The sequence below is a fragment of the Eubalaena glacialis genome, chromosome 14 (assembly GCF_028564815.1).
Source record: "Eubalaena glacialis isolate mEubGla1 chromosome 14, mEubGla1.1.hap2.+ XY, whole genome shotgun sequence".
Lineage (NCBI taxonomy): Eukaryota > Metazoa > Chordata > Mammalia > Artiodactyla > Balaenidae > Eubalaena > Eubalaena glacialis.
Window position 1 is genome coordinate 50,670,391 of NC_083729.1, and position 11,521 is coordinate 50,681,911.

Below are 11,521 nucleotides of genomic sequence, written 5' to 3' on the forward strand. Positions count from 1 at the left end.
ATCTAATAATCTCACTCAGGAGGGAAAATGTATATGGTAAAGAGATAGGTGACTTCATATGACAGTACATGAATAGGGTCCAAGAGAAGGATACAGGATATAAGGATATAAGCTTTGGAGTGAGGGGGGGTGATGATGTGGGCTAGGGTAGACAGGAAGTGTTCAGGAACGTCTTCCGCTGTTCCTTAACACATAAAACTAGCACAAGTGAAGAGGAGGAGAGAGGCCACTTTAGGTAGGGGAAAGGACTGTGCAAAAGCAGCGAATTAGATAAGATTAAGAGAGATATGAATTTGCTAAAGATCCAGGTCCATATGGAAAGAAAGGCTTCTAGTGGGGGCAGGGATGGCATAGACTCTTCCATTCTGGGAAGGTATTGAAAGTCAGGCAAAGAATTTTGGCCATTATCTCACAGGCACAGAGGTCCTTCTTTCCTTTTCCTTTATAAGCTGTTTTGCTCAGTGGAAATGTTATTAGTAAAATCACAGAGGAGTCCTAAGAGAAAAGGAAAAAAAAAAAAAAGACTGTAGAAAAGCCACTTGGGGAGCAGGTGAGAACAAGAGGTTATAAAACATTGGAAAACATGACTGAGGCAGCAGAGCTTGGAGGGCCCATGATGAAGGCAGAGACCAGACTGTGTGACCATTTCAGGGTTCAGTTTCTCTTGCTCTGGATACCGTGGGCTGGAAGGCAGTGCAGGGTACCAAGGAGATGTCTGGAGGAGAATGCTGGAGAAAGAGAGCAGAACAAAAGGAAGAGACCAGGAGAAGATAGATGGAGACAGAGAATCAGACAAGAGTGAAGGATGAGGGGAACAAAGAGTGCATGGTCAATGAGGTGGAAGACAAAGGAAATTAATCAAAATGATTATGTGGCAGGTTTGGAGTTCAACTCACAAATTCAGGTGCATAAGAATATGTAACTACTTTACGTAAATTATTCTCCTTTTATTTCAAGCCCCCAATCGGCAGGAGGCAGACATGTAATCTCAGTTACTTCAGCTTCCTCCCGTCAAATCCCCGAACTTGTCCCTCATTTCTGGGGCCTTCAGTAGTACCAAGGTGATGGGGGTGGCTGGAGCGGGCAGGGCATCTGCCCTTGGTTGGGCGTCTGTCCGCTGAGCATGTGTCAGTCCTGCCATAATCACCAGGCGATGCAGTTCGCCGCTGAGGCACACCTCATTCTTACCTAGCAGGCATTCAGGGCCTCCCAGGGCCTCTTCTGGGCCCCTCTCTTTCCCTGGAGAATCATGGTGTTTGTGCAATGCTGGCGGTGAGGAAGTTCAATAGATTTGCCATCTCCCTGGACAGGTCTTCTTTGCTCTGGGAAAATAAAGTTATCTCAGGATTTCGTCCCCCTGTCCTTCCTTTACCCCTAGAGACCCAACCCCAGAGTAGGACCAACTTGTTTCTAGGTTTTCGTCCCTTCTACTCCAACTTTCCTCCTTCTCCCAAATGCAGGGAACTGTCTGCATTTTTGAGGGCAGATTGCACTCTTACCAAATGCTCCCCTCTTACCTTCCTATCTCTGATGAGGCTGAATCATTTTATACACAGGAAAGATGACACAGAGTGGTTATATGACTTACTTGAGGTCACACTGCTTGTCAGTGACAAAATGGGTAAAAATGAAAATATGCTAGCTTGACTACCTTTTTTTCCTTCCCCCCTTCCCTCTTCCCTTCCTCCCTTGCCCCTCCCTCCCTTCCTTCCTTCCTTCCTTCCTTCCTTCCTTCCATTCTCCCTCCCTCCCTCCCTTCTTTTTTCCCCTCTCTTTTCTCCTCTCTCTCTTTCTTCTTTCCTCCCTCTCTTCAAAAGAATTTATTATGTGCCGGACCATATACAAGTACCAGATATACCATACTGAACAAATTAAACAAATGAAATGTATTGCTTTCATGAATTGCCAGTCTAGTAGGGGAGATGGACATCAAACATTGCATACACAGACTCATAATTAAACTGTGGTCAGTACAATGGGTTCTATGAAGAAGTAGTAAGGAGAACCTAATTTAGACTAGACAATCAAGGAAGATCTTTCTGGGGAAGAGACATCTGAGCTGAGAGCTCAGACAGGGATGAGAGCCTTCCAGGTACAGGGAATGGCTTATGCAAAGACTTGGCATGTTCAAGGAGCTCAAAAACATGCCTGTGACTGAACTATTTAAAAGGGGGAAAATGAAACAAGATGTGGTTGGAGAATGAGAAGGACCAAAGTCTATAGGGCTTTATCAGCAAAGTTAAGAAATTTGGATTTTATTCTAAGCTTAATTGAAAACAAAATTTAAGCCGTGAATGACATAATCTGATTAACATTTGAAAAAAATTTTTCTGGCTGCTCTGCGGAAAATGGATTGAAGTGAGGAAAGATGGAAAAGAAGAGACCATTTGTGAGTTGGGGGCCCTTTAAGTATTCTTGGGAAAGGTGATCTGGGTTTGGAGCAGGGGTGCAAAAATGGGGAAGGGAAGAAATGGAAGAATCAAGTCGCACTTTGGAAGATTTGACAGATTACTGGATTTGAGATGTTAGGGGGGACATAGCTCCCCAATTTCAGACATGAATTATTATTCTCTCTACTCTAGAAACCCTATTGAATCCCATTAAGATGTAAGTTCAGTTGTTATAATAGAAAACTATGTGAAATAACCTTTTCTAGAATAGCAGATGTCAGTGCTTCAAGGACGTATGGCATTGAGATGGCTATATATTTCTAAGGCACATAAATTAGATAAGTGGATAAATCAGGAATCTGGTATAAGAAGTGTGTTTACAACCCCCAAGCCTATTCTTAGATACTGATTAATAATAAGTTTTTACCAAATAATTCCCCAAATTGTTATTAATATCGATCACCAGACACTTGTAAATTTTCAACCACATTTATGTCTCTCGCCTATATTTGATCCCAATAATAAATAAGGTGGATTTCTTCCCACACAATAGAAATAAATAGGGCCCCAGTAACTTGATAGGCCATAGGTCAAATGACAGTAACTCATAGGTCAAATGACAATTCAGAGGTGGAGGAATGACTGGACCCTTCATCTTTGTAACAATCACTGAGATCTAGGGAGAGAGAAGAGCTGCCTAACAGTCCTTTAAACATGTTGATTCATTCCAGTCTGGGTTGTTTTCACTGAAAACTTAGAAAAGCAATCTGTAAACTGGTCCTTGGGCCTTGGTGAGAATTTCTCAAAGGCAGTGAGGCCCAAGTTGGGAGCATGTACAGTAAGGATGAGCATAGACATCAGTCTTTCACAGTAAGACTGTTTCTCAGTCCAACATCCAGACTCTTATTTGGTCTTCCAGTTTGGGGCAGTTTGACACCCTAACAGAAGATAGTTTAGTCACCTTGGTAAATGACTTCATGTAGTTATTATTACAGTAAGTAGTTCTACCAAACAAAGAAAGCAAATCTGAACGAAAACAATGTTGGAGCAGGTGTTCTAGCTGTTGGAGAAAAGTTATGAGTGACATCACTCAATCACCTTGTTTCTCTAATAATAATATATTACTTTTTAGAGGCATTGCTTTTTTTGAAGCATTCCTTTTTTTCTGTGTGCCACCTTTTACAAATTTCACATCTAATATTTTCCCCCTTTGAGTGTGCCACAGCAGAAGCAAGTTATGTTTGCAGAAGGTGAGCCAGAGGAATGTTAATCCTGTTTGGAATTAAGCTCTTTCCTAAGTTTATTTAGAAACCAACATAACACTTAGCAAGACACTTCTGATATACTTTGCCTTTTATTTGAGTTTCTCAAATCCCAAATGTTGCATTTTAGAGCTTAGAGAAAATTTAAATGAAAACAAAAAAAAACCTATTTCTCATGTCCTTCAATTGAAAAATCTGAAAGGAAGAGCATCTGCATTAAATGATGTTATGAACATTTTAGTAGTAGACCAGACACAGACATCCATGTATCACATTTTCTTCCCATGTGGAAAGAGCACTGATTCAGGGGAATGCTTTCCCCTTATACCAATGGAGAGGAAAAGGGATTCTATTTTCTAGGTATCTTATTTAGTAAAATTAAGTAAAGCTGGATTTAAAGCCTTTAATGAAGACAATAGAATATGTTAAGTAACCAACTAATATTCTGCTGAAAACCTGACAACCCTCAGGAGGCCTCACAGAGTCTATGATTGGACTGAGTCTCTTCCAACGTGTTTTTGGTTTGTTTAACTCCAAATCTACCCCATCCCCTTGCCATTCAAGTGGCACTATCACAGCTCAGGCAATCAACAGGCACCTGGAGGAAGAGAATATTCAATCTGCTGTCGGAAACGCAGGGGAGACAGGATGTTAATTTGCAGCAGTCACCTCAAAATTGGGACACGTGGTGCTCCTGCGGACTCCCCCGCCTCTGAGAACACTCTCCTCAGAGACTTCCTTTCATTCCCTCGAGACTGGATCAAGTTGGCTTGGACGTGCCATAAGAAAATGCTATAGATGCAGCAAAAAAATAACTTTCTTTTCCTAAGATGATTATCGCGAAGAACTCATGTCAAGAATAAGTAAACTTACCTTCAGAGTTTAATAAGCGCTGATTGGTAGAAGGGGAAGGAAAGTGGAACTCGGAAATTCTGTATTTCACACGTGCTTATCTTCTGTAGCCTGGGTTGGGTGGGTGGGCTGGCTCAGTTAGAAAGGAAGCAGACCAAAAGGAGAGGTAGATAATAAAAAGGAACTTTATCAGGGAGTTTCCTATATTGTTGATAGTTAACGTCATTATGAGTGTCTAGTGTTTCCACTAGAAATGTCCAATATGCAAATAAACAAATGGTCATGGACACAGTCCCTTCAGAATTAGCCACTTTAAGGGAAGATTGAAATGTAGTGGGGATTTCGGGGGTAGGAAGAATACATACACTTAAATGGATAATTTGTCATTACCTGAGGCCCCTATTGACATTGATAATGTTCCACAAGAGCTTAGAATTTAGAGATAGGTTGAATAAAAATGAACAAGGAAAACACAGCAGTGAGTGTATGTAAATGCCATCCAAGGCCAGTGTGATCACTGCTGCTTCTACTACAAATAGCAAACATTTACTGTGTCTTTCTCATGTGCTGGTCAATGGTCTAAGTCCCCTCTATGTATAAGTTATTTAAATCCTCATAACAATGGGAATTATTATTCCCATTTTATAAGAAGTGAAACTAAAGCACAGAAAAGTTGAGTAACTTGCTCATAGGAACATGGTACTAATAGCACATCCAAAGCACATTATCCTGACTCTTCACCATGATGACTACACTGCATCTGTAATGGGAGAACAAAATGGAACTTGCATGAAAAACGTACATAGCAAGTAGGCTGTACATGGTTAAATAGCTTACCAGTAGGCATCATTTTAAGGGTTGCCTAATTAATGGTTTAAGAATAATTCCTTTATAGAAATAGTTTGTGTATAAATAGTTCAACAAATAGTGATATAATGCCATGCTCATTGTAATAATATGTTCTAGTTCTGCAGGACCTTATTGCCAAATGGTATATACTTTTTATTCCTTCTTTTGAAGAAAATTAATTGAACTCATGAACTGTTGGGCATATCAGGTACTTTAGTCAGTGTACATTAATTTGAATAAAATTACATTGATGTGTTGGGATCCTAGGTTTAAAACAGTGACTTGGATTTTTTAAGGGTACCAGAGGCAACTCCTGTAATCTCTTTTATTCCTGAATCTCTGTGTCTCATTCTGACAAATTTTGGATAGGAACTGTACAAAAGTCATCCTCAAAAAATACAGATGTTCTATTTTGCTGAAGACATTACTTTATAACTACGTCTAAATGTCTTTGTCATCTAGAAAACACAATAAAAAGAAGAGCCCGAGGATTTGAGAGAAGGTTTGGAACGTGGCGATGGAGGAATAACATTCCTAGGAGAAGTGAAGATACTTTCTCCTCCCTGGTCCACCTGAGCATGCAGCGTCCAGTGAAAGTGATGAGAGGATATGGTGTTTGTGAAGTGTACACATGCAGTGACACCCTCACCTTCCTAACATCTACAGATGCCATCGTAGACATTTTTCAAGCCCTCTTTTTGCCATACACACAGCTTGGAATACTTTGGTAGGCCTTTTACCTAATTTTTAACCCTCAGAGATGCTAAGGCAGAGGCAAGAATATGGTATAAATGGAATGAATGAAGGCAAATGAGTGCAAAGAGAAGCATTTACCTAACCTCAGCAAGATAGACAGATAGGTCTTTCCTAAATTGTTGTATAAGTAAAGAGCTATTGGATCAATCTTTATGTGATCGTTCCTCCCTAGTTTTAATAAAATATTCCAGTTTGGGGGAAATTCCTTCCCTTGTCAATAAAATATAAAAAGAAGAAAACTTTAAAATATTTGCAGCCCTTCCTCTAGAATTTCATGCTAATTTTGCCTCTCTCTCTCTCTCTCTATCCTCTTGATATTCCTTTTCATGCAAAGCATTCTTGTGTATTTCTTCCACTGTATTTTTCATGAAGAAAATATAGTGAGTATCCAAGACAAGCAGACAAGATCAAGGCAGAGTTTACCTTTCTTCGTGACGCGGTACCAGACTTGTTTAGATTCAGTGCTCTTGAAGGCAGTAGGTGTGTCTATTTTATCTTTATTGGTATCTGTGTACATATTAGGCACACAGTAAATTATCTGACTGTATCAATTAATGAGCAAACAAGAACGGATGACAATAGTAGATGTTTCTGTAAGGTTCTCAAAAAAGATTTAGAGAACATTTTGGAATTCAAGTTAAAAAAATTCACTCAAATGAGATTTTGGGGGATTTCATGTGATTAACTCTTTACATTATCTTGTAGTAATTATACAGAAATCTCTATTTATGTAAACACAGTGAATGCATCATAACACTAGAATAAGTATACAAATACTGCATGTCAAATTAGGTTATAATCACTTTCAAGGGACGTGATTTCCTAGTTAAACAGATTCGTTTACATCTTGTGAAATAAAAAATAAGTGAAAATAACTATATAAAATCAGGCTTACAGCTGGACAGATCTTCTTGGCAATGGTCCAGGCACTGAGTGGGGAAAGCCCCTCCAGCTGAGAAATGCTCAGGACGCCCAGGATGACTTTGCAGGCTCGGCCTGGAGAGGGGTCTTTGGCTGCTGTCCTGACTGCATCCTGTCCCTAGCTACCTATGGGGAAGATGGGCTACCTTAACATTCAAGATGAGACTCATGCTGTGAGGGGGTTGGGATGGAATGGAAACTTGCTCAGTAGAGGAGAAAACAAAGGCAATTCAACATTACACCCTTAGGTAAAAAGCATATTAGAATAAGTCAGGGATCCTCTCACTAAAAGAACAAATAGGTGAAGCTGGCATTGGAATCACAGGAGTTTAGAGTCAGGGTTTGAGTATCACAGATCACCTGGTCCAACCCTTGTAATATAGATGGGGAAAGTGGCCAAACAAGGCAAGGAACGGTACCAAGATGGAGACCCAGAACTTTTCCTCCCAAATCTGGTGCTTATTTATGACATAACTGAAGCTCATCCTTTCAAGGGAGATCATTTTTAAAAAGCTGCTCATTTTGATGCATATCTTTAAAAAATACATTTTGCATTGCCCTGACTTAGCTAACACTTCCTGCAATGTTCCCTTATGTTGACGGCAGAGGGGTATATTTGTAAAGCTCAGTTATTACATGGTGTCGTAATATGGTGCCATTCTCTATGGCTAATTGTGCAGAGAATTTTGCCTTTTGCTAAGCTTTGGTAAGCCGGGTGTTTTTGCTTATCTTGCCTCTGTGTCCCCATCATATTCATCTACTACTTATTTTTGTTGTTTATAAGAATTCACTAAAACTATTTTTTTTTAACCCATGGATTCTTACTTGGAGGTAGCTCCATATTTCTCCTATTGAGTAAAAAAATCTTTGGTTTTTTTTTTTTAGCTTAATTGATACTCATTTTTGTTCAAAATACATTTGTTGAACACTTACTCTATGCCATGCTGTGCATACGTTGGTTTCTTCCCACATTCCATTGGTTGAATTGTCCTGAGCAGGGCTTGGCAAACTGTGGCCTGGGAACCAAATCTGGCCTACTGCCTGTTTTTGTCAATCAGATTTTGTTGGAGCACAGTCACGCTCATTTGTTTGCATATTGTCAATGGTTGTTTTGTACCACAACAGCAGAGCTGAGTAATTGTGATAGAGACGATATGGCCCATAAAGACTAAAATATTCGCCATTTGGCCCTTAACACAAAATGTTTCCAACCCATGATCTCGATTGTGAACCCTCGATTATCTCGCTGGCTGGGTAAGAGAGCCAAATAAAATAGACACTACACTGTAGCTGCCCTGAGCACTACTTACTCACAAGTGTTTGTGGCCAGGAGTCATAACCATGGCACCAAACAATATGGAGAGAACCAACAACATCTTAGTATTCTGAGGAACACAAGGCTTCTCCAGATTTGTTTAGATTATTTTCAAACCCTGTTCCTAGAGCCATCCCCAATCTGTACTAATACTACAAACTTGTAGCTTTTCCATTACAAATTTATTGTTATTTCTTTTACCTCTTTTTTTTTTTTCCTTAGGAAAAAGGTAATTAGGCTATAAACAGAGGTCTGACAACTAATTTCAGTCAAGGCAAGATTAATACAAAACAGGCAGATAATTTTCATCCTGTGAAATTAAAATAGATACATTTTAATGACATTCTGAAAAATCCATGTCTAATGTTTTGCCTTTGTTTTCCCGCGCCTTCCCTTGTTCTCGTGTGATCCCTATTCTTTGTAGGTAGTGACACGTGCTAATTCAGGCAGACTACCAGCTCACTGCCTTGCTGCCCTCCACGGCTCTTCCTCCCATCCCCACGATTGACCTTTGGGTGGAAAGCTGCTTCTTTCCTTTCCTTGTAGGGGTTTCCCTACACTGAAAAGACAGGACCATCTGAGGGAAAGGTAGTCACTGCCCACCCCTTGAATTTTCAAATCTTCATTGACATTACTAAGAGCCAGTGGGCTTAATCTATATTGGAGCTTCAAGAATTAAAGGTTAGTGGCATCCTGGGCATGGGTATGCACTGTGTGCGTATTTCTGGGGGGAGTTTCCAACATTGCTGTGTTCTGTCACTCCAAGAACATATTGAATATGCATCTCAATGTCAGCAGCACCTTGAGATGTTATCTCCAAAATTATCACCTGCCTTCTGAAAACCATAACCCTAGACATATTGATTGGTTAAAAGGCAGGATCTGAAGGAATAAGTCAGTGTCTCCGTGGATTATCCTAATCAAAAAAGGAGAGAATTAACCTAGATACTCACTGATCTGCCAGTATTTGGTTTGAAATGTAGGCATCTCAAGTTAAGTTATGTGGTTCATTCTTTTGAATATTTCTCCCAGACATTTAAGTACATTACCACTAAGCCAGAACCAAGGAAAGCATAAAAAGCATTTTAAGGAATAAATTCAGCAAGTGTCCATTTGTACCAGATAGTAAAATTGTTGACATGCATTATGAGGCATGTGTATGTGTCAGCCTGTCAGGTTTCAGTCACATGCTCAAGATGGAATATTTCAGCTGTCAGGGGTTGCATAGAAAGGTCTCAGACCATTTAGGTAGTAGCACTTCCTAACAAATAATTTCCAAGTCACCCGGCCCTGCTATTTAGGCAAGTCAGAAGAAAAGCTTATTTCATTAATAATGCTATAGATGTAACTCCAGTGAAGGGTAGCTGGCTAAATACAAGATGGAAGGGCTGGTAGGGATTCTCTCCATCGAAGGGTTGCGCTTCACGCAATTTTATTCAGAGGCACTTCCATTACTAAGGAGGCTATGACTTGATTGACTGTGTCTAGAATTAACTACAGTGGTGAAAACACAAATTGCAAACCAGCATGAAGTCACAAAGGGAAAGGAGGAAAGAGGAGAAGTAAAAGTCGGGGACTCGTACGTACTCTTCATTTTCCTCTAGGAGAAATAAGTATTGGACCAGCTGCCCGGAGTCCAACAGTAACGGGAGCAAGCCTAATTATTGTTAGGCAGAGGGCCTAATGAGAAGTGCTACCCACACAGCCTTCCTTTGTGTTTCCAGTTGCTTCTGTTTGCAGAGGAGTCCGGATTTTTGTTGGAGGCAAATGATTATGTTCCCTCTGCTTGATGTGCTAGAATGAAATATGGTTGTTAAGGAAAGAGAGGACCTGGACTGGATAGTCTCTTGGCCACAAATTTTTTGTGTGGGCCATTGAGGAAGGTTACAATGTAATATTGTTGGTAACAAGGTGAGGAGGCTTGGAGCTAGCTTAGCCACCATCTTTGAAACCTTTTGTGGGCACTCCTCTCTCCTTCCTCTCAGGGAATCTTAATTAGAACATTCTCAGTGCTCTCTTTGTCCTTTTCAATGGAGAAGTCTAGCACAGATCCAAATTAAGCTTTCATCTTCACGAGAGACTGATAGTACTTTTTCCCCTTTTCCTGATTTCTTGACTAATTTTTCTCAAGATTCAGTGTTCAGAAAAATATTTAAAGTTCCCACACATGGCCAGGATGGAATATCCTGATGAAAACACTAATCACTATTTATTGAAGAATCATTCTATGTATTCTGTTATGTACATCTTTGTGTTTCCTATGGTGACATCAGGACATATTTGTTGAGTAAACCAATAATTGTTAAATAAACCATGACGATATTTAGCTTTTATTCACATATCCCTTTCAGTCTGTCAAGTGATTCCACAACTGTTAGCTCTTTTGCTATTAGAAGATAGGCCCACAACGGAGCACACTTTATTATTCACATTTTAGACGTGAAGATACAGACTTCATGGCAAAGATTTGGCACAGGGTAGGTGGCTAGTAATTGCCAGATTCTTGACGAAAACTCACGACTCTAGATTTGGAAGCATACTGCTAAGTTTTCTGTCTGCCTATAAAGTCTTTGAAATCTTTATCCAATGTGGAAAACTTGTTTTCCTTTGGCTTTTTACCTCTAGAGACCCCACATCGGAAGAAAGCCAGTTGAAATCCCTGAAGCATGTCCAAATTGCTGAAAGTAGTGGTGTGCTAGAGATAGTTCTGCTCATGAGAACCAATAGAGCCCATCTCTTCCCACCTTCAGGTTCACTGGTATCCTGTTGGTAGCTTGAAATGGGCCATAGCAGGAGTGTTTACACCATGGAAATTGGCAAGCGCTACAAATCAGAGAGAGTTAGTTGTCACCTCTCAAGAGAGTTGGTTGTCACACATCTGCCAGCACACTCCTGGTTAGAAATCTGAGCATCTAGGCAAAAAACCTGCAGCCAGGTTTCTTGATGCTTAGAATATGTTCCAGTGTGCTTGATTTGTAAGACACCGAGTTTCTTTGTGAAACCTTTTGCGTATATTCTTTTGCAGTCCTTTGAAACTATATGTAGGAGAACATCAGAGTATCTTCTCCAAGAGGGAGAGTGAGGTCTAAGAATAAAATTAGCTACTTGTTTAAGGCTATGGGTGTTTGTGAACATGTGAGTGTGCTTTAAATTACACATAATTTTAAACAACTGTG

The 11,521-nt window shown here is 40.1% G+C and overlaps 1 long non-coding RNA gene across 3 annotated transcripts in view; it reads left to right on the forward strand.

Moving 5' to 3' along the window:
- The window catches only part of LOC133105377 (uncharacterized), a 589,177-nt gene extending 582,819 nt beyond the window's left edge, over nucleotides 1-6,358 (forward strand). For all 3 annotated transcript variants that reach the window (XR_009703846.1, XR_009703845.1, XR_009703847.1), the window contains exon 10: nucleotides 5,816-6,358. This is a non-coding gene — a long non-coding RNA (uncharacterized LOC133105377). The remainder of the gene's footprint in view (nucleotides 1-5,815) is intronic.
- Nucleotides 6,359-11,521: the final 5,163 nt, after the last annotated feature.